This window comes from Anastrepha ludens, chromosome X, assembly GCF_028408465.1.
Source record: "Anastrepha ludens isolate Willacy chromosome X, idAnaLude1.1, whole genome shotgun sequence".
NCBI lineage: Eukaryota > Metazoa > Arthropoda > Insecta > Diptera > Tephritidae > Anastrepha > Anastrepha ludens.
In genome coordinates, this window is record NC_071503.1 from 65,795,750 (window position 1) to 65,821,695 (window position 25,946).

The 25,946-nt window shown below is 41.1% G+C and overlaps 2 long non-coding RNA genes across 2 annotated transcripts; one reads left to right on the forward strand and one right to left on the reverse strand.

Annotated features, from left to right (window-relative positions):
* Positions 1-17,786: 17,786 nt before the first annotated feature.
* LOC128870467 (uncharacterized) lies at positions 17,787-18,834 on the forward strand. The gene is made up of 5 exons (XR_008455382.1): positions 17,787-17,923; positions 17,991-18,229; positions 18,292-18,460; positions 18,520-18,642; positions 18,703-18,834. It is a non-coding gene; the product is annotated as an uncharacterized LOC128870467 (long non-coding RNA).
* A 1,374-nt stretch (positions 18,835-20,208) lies between these two features.
* LOC128869191 (uncharacterized) lies at positions 20,209-20,759 on the reverse strand. Its single transcript, XR_008455228.1, has 3 exons — positions 20,666-20,759; positions 20,452-20,592; positions 20,209-20,370 (listed from the first exon to the last, which is right to left on the reverse strand). It is a non-coding gene; the product is annotated as an uncharacterized LOC128869191 (long non-coding RNA).
* Positions 20,760-25,946: the final 5,187 nt, after the last annotated feature.

A 25,946-nucleotide genomic window follows, 5' to 3' on the forward strand; every position in this document is an offset into this window, starting at 1 on the left:
AAGCATCGAGCTCGGGAAAACCGGTTTTTGGCTAGCCTCCGCCTATATGGCCTATGACAGAGATGGTCCGCCGGACGAAGTCCGTTCTCTGGTGCAAGAGGCAGCCCGGAAGAACAAACATTTGGTTGTCTCCTGCGACGCAAATGCTCACAACATCCTGTGGGGGAGCAGCGACACTAACTCTAGAGGTGAGCCACTACTGGACTTTATCTTAGAAAATAAAATTAGTGTTTTGAATTTAGGCTCAGAGCCGACTTTTGTTACTATGAACAGAGAGGAAGTTTTGGACATCACCCTGGCTTCCGACATGTTCTCTAATTACATTAAAAGATGGCGAGTTTCAAACGAAAATTCGTTCTCAGACCATCGGTATATTGAATTCGAAATCGACGCTAGGTCTCCCCAAGTTAGTCAGTTCAGGAATATACGGAAAACTGACTGGGGAGTTTACAATAAAAAATTAAGAGCTCTACTGCCAAAGAAAGCCCCCAAAAACCCCACTACTTGTGGGGAGTTGGATAAACTGGTTAATCGGGTAACTAAAGCAATGAATAGCTCGTTAGCAGCCAGCTGTCCGGTTGTCCCACCCAGAGGGAAGTCTAAACCACCTTGGTGGTCCAAGCAGCTAACCTCACTACGAGAATCCCATAGAAAACTATTTAACCTGGCCAAGGCCACGAGAAGGTCAGAGGACCAGCAAGCCTATAAGGCTGAATTGAAAAACTACAAAAAGCAGTTAGAACTACGCAGCGTGAATCATGACAAAATTATTGCAAAGAAATTGAAGAGACTTCAGAAGCGGCCAGATTAAGAAAAATTCTCTCAAAGACGCCATGCAACTTAGGCTACCTACAAGGTCAAGGGAATACATGGACCACGTCAAGTGAGGAATCGTTAGATCTTCTCCTAGACACACACTTTCCAGGAAACACGCCGGTGGAACAAAACCATTCCGCCAATAATGAAAGGCAATCCGACCTAGGAAATCTCTTAGTTACACACTCAAAAATCGAATGGGCTATTAATACTTTTGGTCCTTATAAATCGCCAGGAATGGACGGTATCTACCCCGCTGAACTGCAGCAATCACGGGGCATTGTACTACCGTTTATCAAAATTGTCATTAGAAGTTGTCTTAACATGGGCTACATTCCGCTAGGATGGAAGGAGGCAAAAGTCTCCTTCATACCCAAGGCAGGTAGGTCCTCACACACTAACCCTAAAGACTTCAGACTCATTAGTCTAACGTCTTTTCTTCTCAAGATCGTGAAGAGAATAATAGATGAATACATACGGGGTGTCGTGCCTTTAAATAGGCTCTCTTCGGCGCAACATGCCTATACTAAAGGGAAGTCCACAGAAACCGCCTTACACTCACTCGTCGGGTAGGTGGAAAAAAGCTTACCAGACAAAGAGTTTGCATTGGTTGCTTTCGTAGACATAGAAAGCGCCTTCAACAATATAAATGCAAACGCTATACTAGATTCATTAGAAGATTTTGGAGTTGAACCACATGTCGTAGCCCTGATAGAAGATATACTCATCAAAAGAAAGGTAACGGCTAAATTAGGAAGCACTACTCTAAGCAGGCAGGCCTGCAGAGGCACACCGCAAGGTGGAGTCCTCTCCCCTCTTCTTTGGATTTTGGCAGTAAACTCCCTGTTACTGACCCTGGAAAGAGGGGGTTGCCACGTCACAGCTTACGCAGATGACGTAGCAATCGCCGTTAAGGGCAAATATCCTAATACCCTTATGGATATTCTGCGCTCTAACATGGCCACGCTTAGAAGCTGGACTGAGAGCAGGGGACTCGATATAAACCCCTCAAAAGCTCAAATAATTCTCTTTACAAAGAAATATGGGCTCCCTATAATCTCCCCGCTAATTTTAAGGGTGTGGAGATTCCTTTGAAAGAGAATGTCAAGTACCTAGGACTCATATTAGACAGGAAACTCACGTGGAAATCTAATATTGAGGAAAGAGTAAAGAAGGCCAACGTTGCATTATACACTTGCAAAAAAGCGGTCGGTATCAAATGGGGACTAACACCCCGTATCACGCACTGGCTCTATACTTCGGTAGTTAGGCCAATCTTAATGTACGGAATACTTGTATGGTGGCCATTTGCTCAAAAGGCGACTTACGCTAAAATCATGAGTAAGGTCCAAAGAACAGCTTTTTTATGCATCTCTGGCGCTTTAAGGACTACTCCAAACAAAGCGCTGGAAGTGCTAATCAACTTACCTGCCCTAAATCTGGTAGGAAAACACGTGGCCGCCGCCTCGGAGCTCAGACTAAAAAGTATGGCGCTATGGAAAGACCGGTGCTTTGGCCACGCTTCCATTTTGCACTCTCTGAATAGTCATAAACAAGAAATAGACTACTCTATCCCTAGACTCACCTTCGAAAGGCTCTTCAAGACGAGTATACCGTCAAGAAGGGAGTGGCATACAACAAGGCCATGGAGAAGGGGAGAATTAAACTTTTATACAGATGGCTCCAAGCTAAACGATAAGGTTGGCTACGGAGTTTTCTCAAAGGAATTAGGACTGGAACTATCCGTTCGACTACCAGACTACTGCAGCGTCTATCAGGCAGAGGTACTAGCTATAAAAGAAGTGGCTACATACCTAAATACGCACGCCGTAACAAAAACGATTATGAATTTATTCTCAGATAGCCAGGCGGCCATCAAATCAATGAATGCGGCTTTACTAAGATCGAAGGTTGCACAGGAATGCCGGGCAGCTCTAAATGATATTAGTGACGTATTCAAGGTGAGCCTTATTTGGGTTCCGGGACATAGAGATATTGAGGGAAACTGTAAAGCAGTTGAGCTAGCCAGAAAGGGTACCGCTCTCCAACTGCTGAGTGATAAAAGTACCATTGGAATACCCATGGCCACGAGTAAACTAATTATAAAAAACCACTTTATCCAAGAGGCCAATAGGTCATGGAGAAATTAAGATACGTGTCTAACAGCTAGGCTACTATGGCCGCAAATAAACAAGAAAAGAACAAAGGAACTGCTTAGTATCTCAAGAGACAATATCTCGAAGGTCGTGGCTTGTTTAACCGGTCACTGGCTATTTGGCAGGCATTCCTCGAGACTAGGAGTTTTCTCCCATGAATACTGCAGAAGTTGCAGAGATGAGGAAGAGGAAGAAACAGTTGAGCACTTCCTTTGCAATTGTCCAGCCCTAGCTAAAATCAGAGCAGGTTGTCTAGGTAAATACTTTTTTAATTCTCTTACAGAACTGTCTGGCGTGGGGTTGGCATCAATACTACGCTTCATAAGAGCCACGAAATGGTTCCACGAAGGAAGATAAATGAGGTTCCCGTGTAGTACAGTGGTATCACAACGGACCTGTAAGGTCTAAGTGACCACCATAACCTAACCTAACCTATGCTTATCTACAATTTAATTTATGAGTTTTTTTTTTATTAAGCGAGTTTTCTTTTGTTAAGGGAACGACTTTTTTGCTATATTTGAGGTTATGTAACTAGATAAGGTACTCTTTTTGTAAAAATATCAGTATGGTTTCTTTAGCATTTTTTGGTATTTTTGGCTTATTTTTACAATGAATACAGCTCTTAATGTCCTATGTCTCACTAAGGATTGATGACCGGAAGAAACGATTGCTCCTCTATGGATTTAACTCGCATTCAGTAAATTCAAACGCTTTTTAAAATGTGTTAAAAAAGGTTTTCAATGTTAAGAAGAGTTGAGAGAGCGACATTTCATATTCTTGCATAACCTTAAAAGGAGCAAAAAATTAAATTTATCAAATTTTAAAAAAATTTTAAAAAAAAAATTATCAAATTTTATAAGAACCAACTAATTTTCATTAGCACTAAAATCTTCTCAGAGTGCCCGTTTTTAAACTTCTTTTGTATAATAATACAGTTTTTTTTAACTTAAAGTTTCGGTAGTTTTAATTAAACAAAAAGAAGGAAACACGAAACTTAAAATTTTTTGCATTTTGGGTATAAAAAAGCAATAAATTTATTGTGAAGAGCAAATGATTGGCAACGCTGCACAACTCGGCAAACGTGACGTCAAGCACTCTTGATGGGCGCAATCTTCTTTCTATCATTCTTGCATAATAGCGACATTGCAGTTCCGTTGCGTTCGGGTGCAGCCGTTAGTTTCTTGTATAATAGGCTTATTGTTAAGCGATGGAGCATAGTTAGTTTTAGTTCATTTTTTGAATTATAAGGTGAGCGTGTGCAAACACAAAAGCTTTTGTATACTATATTAAATTAATTAAGCTTAATAAAGATTTCAGCATTTCACTAAGCATCAGCTGTTTTATATGGAAGGTGCCGCTTGATTTCCCTGCCTAACAAGCACACGACTCATCATCCTGAAATATTTTTGCGCACGGATGGACAGTAATACAAATTTTTGGAGGTCTGGTTTATGACCTTTTAGATCCAGGGAACATAACTAATGTTTGGAAGCACAATGAACAGCGCGTACTAGGATACCATCGGAATGGACAGGAGATAAAGGCGTGCGAAGGAGGGACGGCACGTGGCGGTCAGTGTGGCGAAACTGTAAGCGGAGGTAAAGCAGTATGCTAAAATGGGATTGGAATTCTCGCTAAAGCAGGAATGAATGGAGCCATAGCCGGCAAAGGCGAGCAAACCAACATAGAAGCTACTGTTTGCTTGTCTGCGTTGTCTGCTAATTCGTCAACGCCAACGCAGCAAGGTAACGCCGATCACAGCACTGATTTGGAGAGCTAGCCAATAGATGAAGTTTTCTTAAATCGCGCTGGATAATAAATATCACCACAGGTAACGGTACATGGGCCCTGCCTAGTAAAGTAGCTGCACCCGCACTAGAAGCGAGTTTTCAGGCTAAGCCGAGTATAGGTGGAACCAGTTAGGTATGGATTCAGCGACGGGTTTAACTGCTACCTGAATGGTCTTCTATTGATAAATGAACTCGTCGCAAAAATGCCTAGGGACCTGAAGTTGGACTGGCGCAGATATAGGCTTTCAACTACACATCTGTTAGACGAAGCCATGAAGTAGTTTTTCTCGTTGAAATCGATGGATGTGAGCGTATCGACAAAACTGTTAAGATTCAAGGAAGACTCACTTTTAGAATCGTGGAGTCCACGACAAAATATCTTCCGAAAGAAAAACGTTGGGAGAGAAACCTATTTATTATGGAAATTCGGCAAGATAGACTTGCCCGACTCATATACGATGGCTCTCAGGCGTTTGCAGTACCTCGAAGCCAAAATGTCTAAGGATCCACAATTGAAATCCTTCATTCTTAGCACTATACCAAGCAACAAACCAAGGCGTTACATACGCAAGCTGAGCGACACTGAACTTCGGGACAATACTCTTTCATGTTTTCTTCCGATATTCACCGTAACAAATCATAACAAGACTAAAACACGCTAAGAATGGGACGCTGCTGCCAAAGTACGTGGTGTCTGCCTTTAGGACGTCCTGTTGAAAGGGCCTGATGTGTTGGTGTGGCGTGCTTATGCACTTTCGAGAGTAGTGTATCGCGGTTTCCGGCAATATACGAGAAATGTTTCACAAATCAAGGTGCGCAATGAAGACCAACCTGTTCAGAAATTTGTATGGCATGACGGATACAGAACGCGTTCTACTGATCTGTATGTCATGCAAGTCGTGGCATTTGGTGCCTTATGCTCCCCCGCCTTAGCCAACTTCATAAAGAACAGGAACGCTAAGCGGCTCTTAACGAAGTATCAAGAAGCGGTTAAAGGGATTCGCGAAAATACCTTCGTTCATGATTGGCTGCACTCCGTCGATTCAGAAGAACAAATGCTACTTTAAAACAAATACATGCTGAAGGTGGGTACGAGATAAGGCATTGGCTATCAAATTCAATTCAAATTGGCTATCAAGTCAATTTTTGATCCGCTTGGACTTCTTGATTTCTTTAACGTACGTGCCAAAATTATTCTCCTAAATATCTGGCGATCTGGAATCAGATGGAAAGAGGCACTGAAAGATGACGACGAGGCGGACCGGCAGCATTGGATAGGGTTGGTGCCGAAGCTTAACGACGAGCGTATAACTCGTTGCAGTCAATTCAATTGTATATATTTCTAGACGCGAGTATTTATGTGTGGCAGTAGCATTTCTGGTCTCGGATATGGATCGCGATGTACGCAATCCCCTAGTGACTTCGAAGACTAGAGTTCCGCTGCTAAAGCCGATCTTAATACTCCGTATGGAATTGATAGCAGCATTTTTGGGGCTTCGGCTAGCATTAAATCTGAAGCATCTATGTATACGTATCAATCATCGCATCTTTTGGACAGATTCAAAGGATTTGCTTTATTCGATGATGCGCGCATGTTTCAACAGTTCGTAGTAGTTCGCATGGGCGAAATTTTTTGAAGGATCTGGCGTAGATAGGTGCCGCTGGATTCCTTCAGCTCATAAACGACACTAAGTGGGTAACGGATCGACGCATTTGTTTACAGGCCCTGGGCTTCTACGTATGGATGAGTCTCAGTGGCCGCAGTTGAGTATGAACGTTGAATCCAGCAAAAGCAATATCCTGTGTCATGCCATAGTAAATCCTACAAATCCGTCAGCTTTGTTCTGCATTTTACCTGATCTCAACCGACTCAGCAAGTTGGTATGATTGATAGCTACAAAGCGGCACGTACTGAACTTTTCACGAGCTATACGACAAAGGCATTTCAAGGCGCTACTCCACAACATTATACAGCTGAAAGGTGACCATGAAATGGATGTCGTTCTCATGCGCGCTTGCCAAGAATAGGTGTTCTTCTACAATATCAATTATTTACAGGCTGCACACCCTTTGACCGATCGAAAGAGTGCGTTGTTTAAATGCTCGCCGTACTTGGGCGATTATGGAGTTCTCCGTGGGAGAGGCTGCATCGCCGCTATTGAATGTATCGAAATCAACGTAAAGCGCTCCGTGATCCTACCCCGACGGCACCGAATAAATTACCTTGTAGTTGAATTTTACCACAGAAAGTACAGCGAGATCATCGTCAATGAGGTGCGGCAGCGCTACTCTATTTTTAGAATTAAAGCGTTGGCAAGGGAAGTTATAAAAAACTGTCCAGCGTGTCCCATACGTCGAGGCTAACCCTAGCCGTCAGAGATGGGGAAGCTTTCTGTTGAGCGATTGTAGCCTCACCCTCGGCCGTTCACGTTTACGTACGTGGACTACTTCGGCCCCATAGACATTGTGGTGGGTCGGCGCCGTGAAAAATGATGAGAAGTCTTCTTTACAGGCCTTACTACATGGCCTGTTTACTTAGACATCGTTTCTTCTCTCTCCACCGATTCGTTTCTGATGGTGCGGAAGTCTTTTACAACGCGACGTGGCGTACCCAACGAATTCTTTCTGACGGCGGGACAAATTTTCGGACAACTCAATCAGACTGGCACCGGGTTAGCCAAAGATTTTCATGTTGCTGGCCAGATAGCTGATGCGTTTTGGAAGAGGTGGCTACGCAAGTTCCTTACCCCCTTATTTCAATTTTGAATAATTTCATTTAAATATAAATTTTTAAATTTTTTTTTATTTATGTATTTTATACTGATTGTGCTTATTTGTATTGTATACTCGTATGCGTGTATACGAGTGATGTAAGCGAAGTCGTAAGATCCTGTGGATAATCAAACAAAAGGAAGGGGAATTACTTGTGTGTGAAAAAGAGTAGGCAATGGAAACTACCAGACACAAGAAATAATACGCATACACACATACTTCCTTACCGCGGCGTCTTCCGCATAAAAACGAAAACAAACTGTATTTGGAGGCTTTACATTAATTTGTATTTTCACAATTTTACACACGGCACGGTTTTCATTAGTTTGTATAGTTTAAATCTCACAAGCCACAATATTACATAATCACTGAACTTTTACAAGCATGTAATTTCTCCTCTTGTTTGTTCTGTATTGCGAAGAGAGCTTTATTGTGTGAGAACGCGCCCAGGATCTCGTTTCAATACTTGGCAGCATTGCCTATCCCCGGGCTGATGAACAGCTTATAATCGAAATGGCGGGCTCCCACAAGTAAGATACCAAAAATGACTAACGCAACTGTTCGTATTTACATTAGTGGAGAAATATTTGCATTTAAATATTTATAATTATTTGTTTTGAATTATAATATGTATGTTCTTTCTTCGTTATACTTATGTATAATATGTTTTTCATAAGAGCACTGATAAATTTAATCACACTTTGCTGAAAACATTTTGTATACAGGCAATTCCATTGAAAACTTATTGTTGATTATAAAGCTTTCACTTATTCTGTTCCTTGTTAATTTGTTTATTTGCTACCCACTTTTTATGTTATCTTCAAAAATTTCAATATTTTATGTCTTTCCGTGTTTATTACTTTTGTGTGTTTTGAATAATTTCATTTAAATCTTAAACTTTAATTGTTTGCCATATTAATATATATTATACTTATTGTTCTTATTTTATATAGGAGTCTGCGGGTAATATACAGGGTCTGGCATTCGAGGTGTAAAAACTTCAGACCGCTTGCGAAACTGATGCGCAGGCATCAACTGTCCGTTAGTTGGCTAAATGGCAGTCCAGAGTATTATTTACAAGCGCGCAGAAGCATTTTGCCGAGAGTAAACGCTAGAAAAAGAAAATCAGTGATGGATTGTTCGCGAGCTTGAGTAACTTAGAGTAAATAAAGTTTTTATTTATCACACTACTACTCGTCACAGTGATAGTGGTAGCATCACGAAACGTCATGGAGGTGGTCATCAAAAGACTTCAACGTCACGTAAAATGGTTCAAAAAGTGAAGAAGCGACTTGAGCGAAATCCCCGACGAAGTGCCAATCTAATGGCGAAATAACTGAAAATATCTTTTGACAGTAGCATCCGCCGCATACTGAAAAATGATCTTAAAGACAAGCCCTACAAGATCCAAAAGGCGCATGATCTCACACAAAAGCAGTAAAAAGGCAGACTTGAGAAAGCGAAGACTTTCGCTTGGCGGAAAGCGGCCAATTTCGAAACATTGTGTTTTCTGACGAGAAAATTTTTCACAGCAATTCGTAAATGCCCAAAACGATAGGGTTTATTTGACCGACCGTTCATAGGAGAATTTGAGTCTCCGATTGGCCACCAGGAGGCAACACCCGCCACCGGTAATGGTTTGGGCCGCTGTAACCGCAGATGGGCGCTTTCCACTCGTTTTCATCGAGCCTGGCGTCAAGGTAAATGTGAAATGTTATCGGAAAGTATTCTGAAGGTTGCTTTGAAGCCGTGAGCAGACAAACATTTCGTATGCCCCCATGAACGTTTCAAGAGGACTCGACACCGTCTTACAAAGCTCGAGGGAACCAAGAATTGCTAAAAATCAACGATCCGAACTTAATAACGTCCACACAATGGCTCTCGAATTCCCCAAACGCGAATCCGAGATGGCAAACGATTTTTAGAAAACAGTTAACACTTCAGTAATGATATTTTCGAAATCTTCATCATTAATAAATATTTCGATATCTAAATTAAGATAGTCCTGCATATCAACTTGGACTTCGCTGAGCAAGTGCTAATAGAGGAAGCTCATCTTCTGCGGTCCCACCGCTATCGTTATTGGGCATATCTGTTATCCCAAACCCAGCTGTAATGAAACAATTTCGTATTGCCTGTGGACTCATTTGCTTCTACGTTTTTTGCATGAAATAAACCACATCTAATAACTTGATTTTGACAACTCCATCGTGGAACTCGTATCTTCCATCCGAAACAAAATGTGTTTTAAAAATAGCAATTTGCAAGTATCCATGAGCTTAAAGTTTTTTATAACGCCTTGGTCAAGGGGCTGACAAAATTCTGTTGTGTTTGTTGAGAGAAAAATAACTTTAACATTTTTCAATTTTAGATCGCGAGGATGGGAAGCCGGATTATCTAGATACAGAAAGACGCTCCGCTATTGAAGCTGAATGCTTTTATCGAACTGAACGAAAAAATATGTCATCAAATCAGACACCATCCAAGCTTTTTTGTTTGATCGCCCCTTAACGAGTGGATTGTTCGAATTTATGTTGCGAAATGCCCGAGGTCTTGCAAATTTCTCAGTAACAAAAAGGCGTTCTCTTTCTCCAGCCACATTGACGCAGTGTAAAATATTGAGCCTATCCTTAGGTCTCATCTGCATTATAAATGTTTCGCCAATCAAATCCTTCAATCAAATATGGTAGGTTGGTGAAATGGTTGAAGCGCCAGTCTGGCACTCATCAAGTAGCACTAAAGCGCCGTTTTGATACCATTATGACACCTACACCAGGCAGATATCTACAGCCAGCCAGAGGTGTTGATATAATGGAGGACATTGATTGGATTTAGGTTGGCGCACTGCCCCAGGCTGACAAAGAAAGGAGCCCCCAGTGACCTTAGTCGTCTAGCTTCCAAACCCGAACATTTTCAAAGAGTTCAACAGTCTCCTTCTCTGAAAGGTCCACACACCTTCTGCAATGGGGGTTAAATGGCAACCCAAACTTCTCCGGGTGTGTGCCGATCCTCCAGTAATCTGTAAACACAACTACGAGTTTGGAAATTGTATGGCGAGGAGTCCAAAGTACGTTCTGAGTCCTTTGTATTGGGGCCAAACGGTTTTCGAAATAGACATGAAGAAATCGAGCTCCATCTTTTCTGCGCTTTCCTGAGAAATAATTTGTGCAGTTCCCCTTTAACGACTGTGGGGGGATGCCGATGACCGGTAGGAGCTCTGTGATGCCAATTCAGTCCCCTTCCTGGCAAGCTCCTTAGCAATCTCATTTCCCTCTATGTTCCTTTGTCGTGGAGCCCAGATCAGATAAATGTTACCTGCACACCCAAGAGATTTGATCTCCTCCTTACAGGAGTTTACTAATTTCGTTCTACACCATGGCCTCGTCAGAGCCTTAATCGCGGCTTGACTATCGGAGAAAATGTTAATATCTCCCTCGCTCCCGCGTTCCTTAAGCATTTTGCATGCCTGCAAGATCGCAAAGACTTCTGCTTGAAAAACACTAGCAGTGTTCGGTAGTTTAAAAGAGATAGACAAGTTGGCTGATTTAGAGAAAACCCCTGCTCCGACTTCCGATTCCATCTTGGAACCGTCAGTGAAGACAGAGGTACAAGCTTTGGTGCAGATTTTCCCTTCGATTCAATTCTGCCTATTTGGAAAGATTGCCGTGGCGCGACCCTCGAACTCTAGTTTGCGGATAGAGAGACTGTTCGAAGTTCGGAGGAACACGGTGTTAATTTCCCGAAAATGCTACCATGTCCCTTGAGTGATTGCCTCCAGAGGCCAATCTCCTTTGACCTGATTGCACTTTGAGCTGCGATGGAAATAACGCAAAAAACCATGGGAAGTAAGTGTAAAATACCCGTATGGAGTTGCCTGATCTCCCATCGGGCGCGTCCCAGGTGGTGGATAGAGAAGCCCTGACATCACACGAGTGGCCTTCCCTGATGGGGTAGGTTCAACACCCGTGTGATGACTCAAAGTTGGCATAGAATCAGGGTGCCATCCGCGAACCAAACTGGCGAGGGAGGAGTCCCAAATAAAAACCATTCACACAAGTGGCAATCCACCCGCTTCGGCAGAAGGGGCATGGATTCTGGAGGCCCCAACCATTACCCAAGTAAAGTAGCACATTCAAGGGTGCGGCCAAGCCATCCCATAGCTAGAAGGCTGCTGGCCCACGACCTGTGGCTGTGATTGGTAAACTGGGGCCTGACCATCAGCTGACGGATCGACTAACCATCGACTGATGCGTCAGGTTGTTCCCTCCGGTCCTGAAGCCAACGCGAAGGGCTAAGAGGCAAAGTACGGCACCATAAAGGTGACGTGCGCGCCTCTGGCCTACTTCGAGTGGATCAGGACCGTGGTCAATAACGTGCCCCCATGGGGAACACTCGCTTCGCATTAGCACGATGCTTTGGCGAGTCCTCTCGTACACCAAGAGCAAAAACCGGGAAGGAAAGGAAGGGCCTGCTCTTGTGGTGCGAGTGGATGAGGCCAGTGTTGAGGTCATGGGCTCACGGTACGGGAACCGTCTGAGTCTCTTCTTTGGGACTGTCACTTTCCATGTCTATCCCAGATGAGTGGCTCGTACGGTCCCTGCAGCTAAAGTCCCTTGACGGTGACGCAGATTAACTTGCAGCATTCCAAAGACGCTACTGCCCTGGGTCTTTAGGGGCCGTCTCTGTGGCTTAAGCGCGTTGAAAGGGGCCACGTTATTATATGACAGGAGTTCGAGTAGACCTAGGACCGGTCTTATAGTATCATCCCATCTCACTGTAACGGGTCTTGAGCAATTTTGTTGCCAAGACCTGGTAGCGGCTGAGGTGTGTTGCATAGGTAGACGCGTATGGTCGAAGTTTGTGATTGCATCTGCTTAATTTCCTTACGATGCTCTGGAAGGGTCACCACCCGGGAAGGCCACTAGCCTCGTGAGTTTCTGTGAGCGGCGCAATCGGGACCTCATCCTATGTTCCGATGCTAATGCCCAGCATACAATATGGGGCAGCAGCAAGTGCAATGGACGGGCTCTCGACTATTCGAATTTATCGCGTCCTCTTTCCTAGACATACATAACAAGGGCTCACAGCCAACGTTTGTAAGAGCAAGAAGGCAGGAGGTGATTGATCTCACCCTATCAAACTCGAGACTTGGGTGGTCAATCAAGAATTGGAGAGTCCTTGCTGAAGATTCGTGCTCGGACCACAGATACAGAAAAACAGACTGGCAGAAGTTTAGGGCGGCGTTGCGGGACCTTGACGTTATGCCACCAAGACTTCGAAAAGTACAGGCCATTGAGGCGGCTGTGTAGAAACTCAACGCTTCCCTAACTGAATGTTTTGAGTCAGCCTATCCAGCTCGACCTCTCCATAACCGGACTCCCGTTCTTTGGTGGAATCGAGAGCTCCAGACGTTGAGGCGTGAGTCGAGAAAGCTTCTAAAGCGGGCCCTCAAGACTAACCTTGCTGAGAACTGGAAACGATTCCGTGATGTTCAAAAGAACTGCAAAAGCCTTATTCGGTAATCGAAAAGAGCCTCATATAGGGAGTTCTGCAGCGGTATTGAATCACTGAGTGACACGGCGAAATTGGTTAGGATCCTGAAAAGGGGCCTAACTGTAAAGCTGGGGTCACTTAGGAAATCTGATGGCTCCTTCACGGAGTGGCAAAGTGAAACACTCACCTTGCTGATGGAATCTGACTTTCCTTGTAATCAGATAAGCGTCAGCCGGCAACAGCACTTATTGATAGAGGCGGTTGTCAGAGCTGTTACACGTTCTCGGCAGGACTGGTTCGTTGCCAGATCTATGATGAATGAAGCCGCCATTCGATTTGCCATCAAATATTGCCTGGCACTGGCCTACATACCACGCTCTTGGAGAATGGTGCGGGTCGCTTTCATCCCAAAGGTTGGAAGAGACGACTACCCCAGCCCCAAAAGCTTAAGACCCATCAGCATGACTTCTTTCGTGCTGAAAAGTCTCGAACGACTCATGGAATTGCGCATACGTCAGAAGTCGCTGAAGGCTCACCCTCTGTCTCCATTTCAGAATGCCTATGAAAGTGGAAAATCCTGCGAGACGGCACTGCAAAACCTTGTTGCTAGGGTAGAGCTGGCCATTGACAGGAGGGACTACGCTATCGGCATATTTTTAGATATAGAGGAAGCGTTTGATAATGCCACTTTTGACAGTATGTGTAGCTCTGCTAGTAAGCATAGCATAGACCGGGCGCTAGTAAATTGGATTGGTTCGATCCTGGCCCAAAAAATCGTCTCGGTGCGAGCAGAGGAAGATATGCTGGTGTCATCTGGGGTTAATAGAGGCGGTGTGTTGTCTCCATTGCTCTGGGGCATGGTAATCGATCCTCTACTCACCATCTTAATCGATTCGGGAGTTTACACACAAGCATATGCGGACGACCTTGCCTGTTTTTTAATGGGAACTTCGCTTATCAACATCTGTAGAAAAGTCCAGAAAACTCTGGATATGATTGACACTTGGTGATGTGCGAATGGGCTATCGGCAAACCCTACCAAAGCTGGTATTGTCCTATTAACCAGAAGGAGGAAGCTTGATGGACTCGTTCTGCCTGAACTTAAAGGAGTCGCAATCCAACTATCCAAGGAAATTTAATATCTTGGAGTAATCCCCGATAGTAAGCTCCTATGGAAATCACACGTTCAAACAAAGACATCCAAAGCACTAACATCTTTCTGGCAGTGCAAAGGTTTCTTTGGGAAAACGTGGGGTATTTCTCCTATCAAAGTCCTATGGATCTACACGGCTATGATAAGACCTATTATCACCTATGCATCTGTGGTGTGGGATGAGTAGACTCTCTCTCGTGGGAGTCAGGAGGATCTTATCGAGACTACAACGCACTGTGGCCCTCTGTTGCACCGGAGCTTTTCCGACTACTTCAGGCCCGGCATTAGATGCTCTTATTGGTTTGCCACCACTTGATGCGTCCATCCAAGGAGAGGCCTTGAAGACCATCTGCAGGCTCAAACAAAGTGGGAACTGGTACGGCCCTTGTCTGGCATTGGAAAACAGAGAAGGCATGGACGCCCATCCAACGATTCTCTCCATGCCATCAAGAGTCGTACTTGAATACAAATACTGTTTTCGCATTTTTATGGATGGCTCCAGGACCGAGCATAGCTCCAGCTCTGACGTCTACGTGGAATCCAGCGGGGCAAAACAGCACTTTGCTCTTGGAATGCATGCATCTGTGTTTCAAGCGGAGGTGTATGCAGTTCAAGAAGCGATGAACTTTGTTGTGCAAAACCGATGGAGAGGCAGATCTATATGTGTCTGCAGCGACAGCCAAGCTGCGCTTATGGCCTTAGACAGCCCCCCAACCACATCAGGGGTAGTCAAGTCCTGTAAATCCAGGCTGAACTATGTCGGTAGACATAATAGCCTGATGCTACCATGGGTCCCGGGACACGTGGATATCGCGGGTAACGAGACCTCTGACTCCTTAGCTAAGATGGGCTCTGAGGCCAACTTCAACAGATTGTGCATCTCAGACAGTACACTCTGCCCAGCTAGTGAACAGGAGGTTGAGACGACGGACCACTTTCTGTGTGTCTGCCCCTCCTTCACCCGAATCAGGATTGAGGTCTTTGGCACTGATGTGTTAAGAAGCGACCATCTTGGCTCCTTGGCACCACAAGATCTACTCAGATTTCTTCGGAGATCGGCAAGATTTTAAGAAAATTAAAAGGGAATCCAATTGTAGTACAATGAACTTAATTCATGTCTGCGTGCAGCATTTGCTAGTTGTCCTGACAAAAAAAAACGTGTAAAAGGACATTCAGGTCAGCGCCGGGGCAAGTTTTACATACTCCGGTGATGCCAATACATGCAGTCCCTTACACCCTCCCCAGTTCCGAAGAGCTTCCCACCGAACTAGGCATCCATACGTTAAAATTGGCAAAACCACTGCGTTGTACATCCACATGACCTGTGGCTTGAGGCTCTATTTTTTACCGAACATAGATTTGCAGGCCTAGAAGTCTATCTGTCGTTCTTCACATGATTTTCAATGTGTAGCCTCCAATGGTGGTTAAATTATAGACCATATAGATAATAGCTAAAAAATCACCCGTTAGATTTTTTGCAGGACAGGAACCACCAAAGTACTTGTTTTCTGAAGCATCCAGGGCCGTGGAGAGAGTATTCGGGCCCCGGGGGAAACTTGAGATGCGGGCCCCTTCAAATTTTTTTTATTTATCAAAATGCGTATTACATTATTGTGATATAGCATTTAAACATTGAAAAACTCATTGATAAAATTTTTTATATTGTAGAATTAATTATGAAATATTGATTAAAATGAATTTTAGAAAACTCTTCAGCAGATCTTCAATTCTTTAATTTAATTCTTTATCAACGTAAGGACAAATTGCTTTAAGGAATAACTACGTTTCAAAATTGGTCTTCATTTAAAATACAACTATCTAAATTTTATCTAATCATCACTATAATTATTAATTACCTTATAAATCAGTAGCATAAAATGTTCCATTTTAATAAGAGCTCAATAATATATACTTTTGTATCACCATATTATATTTATTCCTCGTAATCGTGATCATAACAATCGATATGGTGACACCAAAAAAAGTCTGTGACGGAACTCTAGTAGAAGTATTATTTACTATATTTTTTCAAGCAGGAATTTTCTTGAAATTACCCTTGAGTCCGGGCCCCTCTGAAAACTAAGGCCCGGGGGAAAAAGTACGATTTCGCCTATCAGCTGTTCATTATCCCATGATGTTTGAAACGAGCTTTTGGGCGCGCTCTCACTCAAAATGAAAAAGTTTCGCATTTCATCATCTGACTTAGTTTGCCATAATTGCACGACCATTACTAGACATTTTTTTCATTTCACTTTGTGTTATACACCAGGTACCATAGGTGGCGCCTTTCCAAAACAATTACTTTATTTATCACGATTTTGACAAGTCTGACGCCAGTTCCCTTTCCAATACTAAACAAACAAAAGTGGGAGAAATTACATGTTTGTGAAAATTCAGTGAATGGCTTGGTAATATTGGGGTTTGTGAGATTTAAACTAATGAAAACGAAGTGTCGGGTGGTAATTTATGAAATCACAAATTAATAAAAAGCCTCTAAATGCAGTTTGCTTTCGTTTCTATGCGGAACACGCCTTCTCGCGTATATATGTTGTTGTAAATCCAACGAAAGTGCCCATGCGCCAAGTAACGAAGCGAGGTTCTCGGAGCATGACCTCGCAGCGAATTCGGGAACAGCAATCTCTTTTCCTATCATTCTTGTATCATGAGTATTCTCGTTTTCAAAGACGCCCAATTATGGTATTATGAATGATATCAGCCTTTCGGCTACAGGGCTGTCTTATGAGCTTTGAGCTTCTTTGTAGTTCACAATTGCACAAATTTCTACGTGCCTTATTTAATGTTTCGGACATCATTTTAAATCTATAGGGGTATTCACATTGAGCTCGTTGCTTCGTTACTTTGGCGAATTGAATATCAGAGTTGGCGCAATTACAAAACATTTACTTTATTTATCGCGATTTTTACAAGTCTGACGTCAACTCCCTTCGCAACAAAAACAAATAAAAGTAGGAGACATTAGGACATGTTTGTGAAAATTCAGTGAATGGCTTGGTAATATTATGATTTTTGTGAGATTTAAATTAATCAAACTAATGAAAACGAAGTGCTGCATATTGAATTGTCAAAGCACAAATTAAAATGAAACCTCCAAATTTAGTTTGTTTGCGTAAGACGCCGTGGCAGAAAGTATGTGTATTTGCATATAATTTTTTGTGTTTGGATGTTTCCATTGCTTTCGGCTACTTTTCTTCTTCACAAACAATTAACTCCCCTTCCTTTTGTTTTTTTATTCATGGACTCTTACGACACGTTGAATTCGGAAGGCGCAATCGTGTATTCTATCATTCTTGCGTATAAATGTTGTTGTAAGTCCATTGAAAGTGCCCAAGCGCCAAGTAACGAAGCTATGTGATGGCAAGCTTGACAATTTGATCGGGTAGGCCGTAGTTATTTTTTCAGTGAAAAAATTGATATTTCAAGGATGACTTCTTACACCGGAAGCAAGGTGGATTTATTATAGGTGACAGCATTCACCCAGCTGAATTTTTCGCCGTAGATATGGCTTACGTCGAAATGATATGCTTTGTTTGTATGTATTGGTATGTTTACATTCGTATGTTTACATTTGTACGTGGAGGTTGAACTTCCAGAAGATGTGAAACGGCTTTTTTCAAATGTAGGATTTTCTTCCGCAAACGCAATCTCAACAAGCGGTTGAAATTAAGAAAGCGAAGCAGAGGATAATGGGCTACAAAAAGTTCATTAAAATTAATCTTTGAATAGTAAGCAGACCCTATTAAAGTAATTTTTTTAAACATGTTTTCTAATCCAATTCAATTTGTGTTTTAGACTCAAATAAAGTAGCTGTCCAGTGCAGTATTAGCAGGTGAAAACACGAAAACTGTCCGTCGAATAACTACAGTATTTGAAAATTAAAACATCGTACAAAGCATCATTTGCTGATTATCGAAAATATGTACAAAGAACTGGCAATAATTTTATCTAGTGGTGGTTTATATACTGCTGCGTTGATTCGGATTATCACCTCTGTGAAGCGTGAGGGTGGTCACAAGAAAATGAAATGGCTGGTGAGAAAAAGCAGTTTCTATACAAACATTTTCTTTCCTATATGATTTTTCCTATAATTTAGATTTGCCTCATCGCAATAAAGCAACCAATACGGCCCGGTCACTGTTACAAAAACTCATTTATGATTATGAGTTAGAAAATTCTACTAGCGTACGTAAATATATAGCAAACAAACTGCTAAGTCTCAACGCTTTTATACCGCAATGGCTATATAGTGTAATGACTACAAGGTATTGAATTTGCTATAAAAACGTTTGACGTAATTTATTAAAAACATGTATACCAACAGTTGGCGAATTGTCCAGAGCTATTGTATTTGTTCGTCTTACATAATCCCTTAATTGAAGCTGCCATATTATCACATGCACCATTGGAAGCTATAAGCGAATACTCAGTTTCAGATATCGAGCAGGTATGCATAATAATAATTCGAATAATAGGCATAAATAATAATTTGTTTTTAATATCATAGGGGCTCACAAATTTAGAGGACGACACCACACACGCACAGCAAATAAAATATCCAAATAAATGAAATAACATTAATATAAATTTAATTAAATAATTTATTTTTAATCAATTTTTCAATGTTCAATAACTTATGTTCTAAATACAGGCTATAAAATCAATAAAGTTGAATTAATAGGACTATGAATAAGTTCATGCGGTTTTTTTTCGAAATTTGAAACTTTATTGACGTAAAATGGTTACAAATTTAATATTCAAAATATTGTCCATCGCTTACTACTACTTTTTCCCATCTTTCTGGCAATTCACGGATTCCCTTTGTGAAAAATTCGGTCGGTTTTGCCGCAATCCACGAATCGATCCATTTTTTGACTTCATCGTAATTACGGAAGTGCTGGTCAGCCAGGCCATGTTGCATCGATCGGAAGAGATAGTAATCGGATGGCGCAAGGTCTGGACTATACAGCGGGTGGGGTAGGATATCCCATTTGAGCGTTTCTAAGTATGTTTTGACCACTTGTGCAACATGTGGCCGAGCATTGTCATGTTGCAAAATAACTTTGTCGTGTCTATCGGCGTATTGCGGCCGTTTTTCTCGCAGTGCTCGGCTCAAACGCATCAATTGTCGTCGGTAGACATCCCCCGTAATCGTTTCATTCGGTTTCAGTAGCTCATAATACACAACACCCAGCTGGTCCCACCAGATACACAGCATAACCTTCAGGCCATGAATATTCTGCGCCGACGTCGATGTTGAAGCATGGCCAGGGTATCCATACGTTGCCCGACGTTTTGGATTGTCGTAATGGACCCACTTTTCATCGCCAGTCACAATTCGATGCAAAAAACCCTTTCTTTTGTGCCGTTGAAGCAGTTGTTCGCATGCCATAAAACGGCGTTCAACGTCTCTTGGCTTCAATTCATACGGCACCCAATGGCCTACCTTTCGGATCATTCCCATGGCTTTTAAACGTTTGGAAATGGTTGATTGATCAACTCCCAAAGTTTTTGCAACCTCTTCTTGCGTTTGAGCCGGATCTTGATCGAGCAATTCCTCCAATTCGGTATCCATGAACTTTGGCGGCGCACCCTCGCGTTCTTCGTCTTCCAAGCCAAAATCACCACTTTTAAAGCGTGCAAACCACTTCTGGCACGTTCGCTCAGATAGAGCATGCTCACCATAAACTTCCACCAAGATACGATGACTTTCGGCTGCTTTTTTCTTCATATTAAAATAATGAAGAAGAATTCCCCGCAAAAACACATTATTTGGCACGAAATTCGACATTTTCAAGTGTGGTAAAAATATTGTTGTTTACGCTTCAAATAAAAAACTTATACTGACGTTTGTGCCTTACGACAGTAGCTCTCCAATGAATGTTTGGAAATGTGGATCGATGGAATAATAATCAAGTTACGCCATCTGTTGTAAAACCGTAACGAACTTATTCATAGTCCTATTATATAAAATGAATTCACAAGCATGTTACAAATTTGTTATCCAGAATTTTTAAGTGTTCAGTTTTAGATGTCTATCATAGCGATCGATTTTCCACAAAAAACATGAAGCAAACTTTTTTATGCAATATGGTATGCGCATCTCAATAGTATTTAGTATGACGTCATCATAGTCATTAGCAGCCAAAGTGGATTTCTGATAGCCATCAATATCCTATGAGGATATAGAATTATACATATAAAAATTTAAAATTAAAAATGTGATACAAATACAATTGAGCTCAATATTACATACATTACTTTCTGTACGCAGTGAGACTTTAATTTTGCCTTTGTTTCGAAGTTTTTTGCGTTATGTTTCTCTATTTTAAACTTTTCCGCCTCCAAACTTCTCTCTCTACATTCAATTTCACCTTATGCATGCCCGTGGCAAATTCTGAAATATGTATGTATTAATAATTAAAATACCGCAAACTCAAATGATTTCTTTCATATCCACAAGAACTTACAATTCACACATAATAAATCCACCTTGCACATAAGCTACATACGCAATCTTCAATGAACTGTGGGAAATGTAGCGACTTTTTATTTTGTGACTATTTCCAGCGTACGTTTCACAAGTAAATCACACTGCAAATTAACAGCTGATTTGACGTGATGCTTGGACCAAATACATGTAGGGTTATATGTGGTTGCTGTCACCTATAAAAAATTCGCCTTGCCCGGAAGAAACGAAGTTCTGTTTCTTGATGTATTAAGAAAGTTCTTTCTCTCGGCCCGCTTCGCTGGGCACACTAAAATAGAATAGATATGGTTTAGAACAGAAAAGATATGGTTTTCATATTATATATTTTTTTATTCTTTATTCAAGCGCTTTGGCATAAACAATATTTTTTGTTTTTCTATTTGTTTTTGATTAAATATATAATGTTGTTGGCTTCCCAACACGTGAACAGCCAACGTATAGTTGACCATGAGTGAATACTGGTTCTTGTAAATTCATCCCGCATATTTCTAAAGTTCACCCTTGTGATTTATTGATAGTTATTGCAAATGCTAAACGAATGGGCAGTTGCAAACGCTTGAATTCAAATGGCAATTCAGGTGGAATCATAGGAATTCTGGGTATTAGAACGTCTTCATTCTTGAATTTGCCAATTAAAACAGTTGCTTGGATAGCATTATTCATCAATCGTTTGACTACTTCATTTTGTTCTTGACGTTCTTCTGATGTCGCGTTATTCCGGGCATTTCTCATGCGCCTATTATTATTTGTCGAACGACCAATATGATTACGTGATTGTCTTGGCATTTGTACTGTAATAAACATGATTGTAATTATGGTATTCTGAGATTTTAAAACATGTTTTTTTTCAATTTTGTGGATTATATTTTCGATGCATATGTGTTTAAAAGCCCAAGTCCACATGGTCAGGATTATTTTATTTTGTTGTGATTTTCTTAAATCATCTCTTTGCTTCTGAAAATTGGTGACAATTTGCATGATAAGACTATTGATTTTTTCATCAAAGTTACGCTTTTTTCGTGCTCTTCTCTTGCATCCTTTAACAATTTCTTTTGTTTTTTAATTTTTTTTTTACCTTTTTTTCACTCATGGTGTATCGTAGCTTATCGCAAATGAACCGAAAAAATAAATCCACAAAACATAATTTCATTTGAACATTCGGATTTCACATTAAACTCTCAAATTTCGTAAGAAATTACTCACTGTTCCAAAATCCACTCCAAAAAAATTCACAAAAAATGTTTACACTTTGCACTTACGTCTTCTCCTTATGGCGTCCAAATCTGAAAGAAATATTGAGACATTGTAACTCACACTGTCAATTTGACAGTTCAGTTCCGCCCCAAGCGTTAAAAAAGTAAACGACATTATGGCTGGTTCAAAGAACGCTGTACGCGTTGCCGGTGTTCCGAATTACAACCAAACTTTACGAAACCCATTTTCAATACTTATTTAACAATGTGTGTAAGTTTGGTTTAATTCGGTGCAAAGACACGGCGGGTCCACGTTTTGGCATATATTTCGAGACCTTAGTGATCAATAGGTATGAAAATGACCCCGTATTAAAGTACTTATCAACAGCTTTCATTTGATACCCATATTGTACATACACAACCAAAGGTTACCCGGGTCCACTTTTTGAGCTATATCTCGAGACCCCAGTCACGGAGCGACATGAAAAATACTCTGTACTAAAGCATTCACCAACAGCTTCCATTTGATATCCATATTGTACAAACATATCCTAGGGTTACCCGGGTCCACGTTTTGGCCTATATCCCGAGACCCTAGTCACGGAACGGTATTAAAAATACTCTATACTATAGAAATCATCAACAGCTTCCATTTGCTACCCATATTGTACATACACGTCCGAAGGTTACCCGGGTCCACGTTTTGACCTATATCTCGAGACCCTATCTACCAATAGGTATTCAAACTATACGGAAACCATCTTCAATAGTAAGTTCGGTTTAATTCGGTTTAAAGACACGGCGGGTCCACGTTTTGGCATATATTTCGAGACCCTAGTCATCAATAGGTATGAAAATTAACCCGTATTAAAGCACTTAACCACAGCTTTCATTTGATATCCATATTGTACAAACATATTCTAGGGTCCACGTTTTGGTCTCTATCTCGAGACCCTAGTCACGGAGCGGATGGAAATACTCTGAACTAAAGCATTCACCAACAGCTTCCATTTGATACCCATATTGTACATACACATCCCCAGGTTACCCGGGTCCACGTTTTGACCTATATCTCGAGACCGTATCTACCAATAGGTATCCAAACTATACGGAAACCATCTTCAATACCTCCTTAACAATGTGTGTAAGTTTGGTTTAATTCGGTTTAAAGACACGACGGGTCCACGTTTTGGCATATATTTCGAGACCCTAGTCATCAATAGGTATGAAAATTACCCCGTATCAAAGCACTTATCAACAGCTTTCATTTGATACCCATATTGTACATACACAACCATAGGTTACCCGGGTCCACGTTTTGACCATTTTCCCGGCAATTATTCGAATTTTTCTCACCTTTTAAACCTTCCCTAGACCTCCACAAATAATTCAAGACCAAGATAAGATAAATCCGTTCAGCCGTTCTCGAGTTTTAAGCGAATATAGGGACAGATTTTCGCATTTATATATATAGACTAGCATTTCCCAGTGGGCTTCGCACCACCATACATAAAATGTTTTTTTATATCGCAAGAAATTTTTCATATTAAGTTTTCTTTGTAGAACTCGTAAAATGTTTAAACAGTTGAATTAGTTGATTTTTTTCATTCAACATAGTTTCTAAAGATGTCACAATAACCTTTTCTGTACTTTTTTTAAATTTGATTGTGGTGGTCACCTACATATATACAGGTAAGGTGAAAGAGCCGATAAAAACTTGTAATTAAACTTTGATTCTTTAATTTCCATTTCAATTTTTTACGCTAAATAAATTATGCTAAAATAAATAAAGTTAAAAATGCTTTTCCAGTTCCTTGAATGCTCCAGTTTTTATTATATTTTCGCCCAAAATTAATATTAACATAATACACTTACAACCACAACAGTACAACAGAAACGCTCATAAGCGGCTGTGTATTTGTTATTGTTTTTCCCATACAGGCATTTCGTATGAGAGGAAACCATTACTCACATAAAATATCATAACTCAGGAACGGCTGCACCGATTTCAATCAAACTTCACACAAACCTCCTCCTTAAAGATAGAAAAGAACTCTAAAATTTTTGTGTCAATCGGTTTGGCGGTTCTTGAGTTATAAGATTACTAAGGAAATGTAAGGCTTTGTTGGACTATTCAGTAGATGGTTTGTGTTTTGAAATTTTAAGAATCGGATACCAGGGTCTCGAGAAATAGGCCAAAACGTGAACCCGGGTAACCCTAGGATGTGTTTGTACAATATGGGTAGCAGCCAAATTAGTATATGTGCGTGCGGCAATCCCCTTTTCTGCCATTCGATGGAGTACATATGGCAACGCACCTCCCCAAATACATATAATTTCACAATTAAATCCATAATTGCTTTACATTTTTGCCGAAATGGATACTCATGTACTATAGAATCATCAGCAGCTTCCATTTGCTACCCATATTGTACAAACACATCCTAGGGTTACCCGGGTCCACGTTTTGGATTATATCTCGAGACCCTAGTCACGGAACGGTATGAAAAATACTCTATACTATAGAAATCATCAACAGCTCCCATTTGCTACCCATATTGTACGAACACATCCTTAAGTTATCGGGGTCCACATTTTGGGCGATATCTCGAGACCTAGTCACGGAGCGGCATCAAAAATACTCTATACTATAGAATAATCAGCAGCTTCCATTTGCTACCCATACTGTACAAACACATCCTAGGGTTACCCGGGTCCACGTTTTGGATTATATCTCGAGACCCTAGTCACGGAACGGTATGAAAAATACTCTATACTATAGAAATCATCAACAGCTCCCATTTGCTACCCATAATGTACGAACACATCCTTAAGTTATCGGGGTCCACATTTTGGGCGATATCTCGAGACCCTAGTCACGGAGCGGCATCAAAAATACTCTATACTATAGAATCATCAACAGCTTCCATTTGCTACCCATATTGTACAAACACATCCTAGGGTTACCCGGGTTCACGTTTTGGCCTATTTCTCGAGACCCTGGTATCCGATTCTGAAAATTTTAAAACACAAACCATCTACTGAATAGTCCAAACAAAGCCTAAAAATTTGGTTTGGATAGGTGAGCCCGTTCTTGAGTTATAAGATTACCAAGGAAATGTAACTTCTTTTTATATATATAGATATACATATATATACATATATATATATATATATATATATATATAGATATATGCGATCTCCACGTTTGACGCCTTCTAGCAGAATACCTAATTATTTGGCTTTTTTTGTCTGTGGTATTGGGGCGTTATTTAAAAATACAGCAGGACATGAGCCGTAGCGAAGCGTGAAAGTAGTCTGCATAGACTTAGTTTCGTTAGCTTTTATACGACAGGCTTTCAATCAGGAACTAATGCTGTTGAGGTTTTCTTGTAAGTAGTAAGAAACAATTGAGGCATGGCTACTTTTGGACATTATACCCGTACCATCGGCAAAAGTGGCTGTAGATGTGATCTTCGTGAAGGGTAAGTCGGCTGTGAACAAAGAGTGCAAAAGGGGTCCTAGGACATTTCCTTGTGATACACCTGCTTTAATTTCGTGGAGGTTGGTAGTTTCATCGATTTACTTTGACAAGAAAGTGTCTACTATTTGTACGATTTTAGAAGCATATATAGTGCGGTGGGCTCATTTTAAACTTATATAGCAGGCCTTCGTGCCATATCTTACCACCTTACCAAAAGCTTTCGTAATATCTAAAAATACTGCAGTACAGAATTTCTTTTTTTCGAGTGCTTCTCTAGCGAATTTGTATACGCAATTAACCTGCTCTATAGTCGAGTAATGTTTGCGGAATCCAAATTGGTTTATTGGAGTGAGTTTCCTTTGCTCAATTATCGGATTAAGCCTTTTCAGAAGCAACCTTTGAAAAAGTTTACAAACAATAGGCAGCAAGCTACTTGGCCTATAGTTGGAAACAAAGTTTGGTGGTTTCCCAGGCTTTAGAATAAGAATAATTTCAGCAACTTTCCACTGAATGGGCAAGTACTCGTTTTTGATCATCGCATTATATATGTAAGTGATGTATTTAACACTCATGTGGGTAACTCT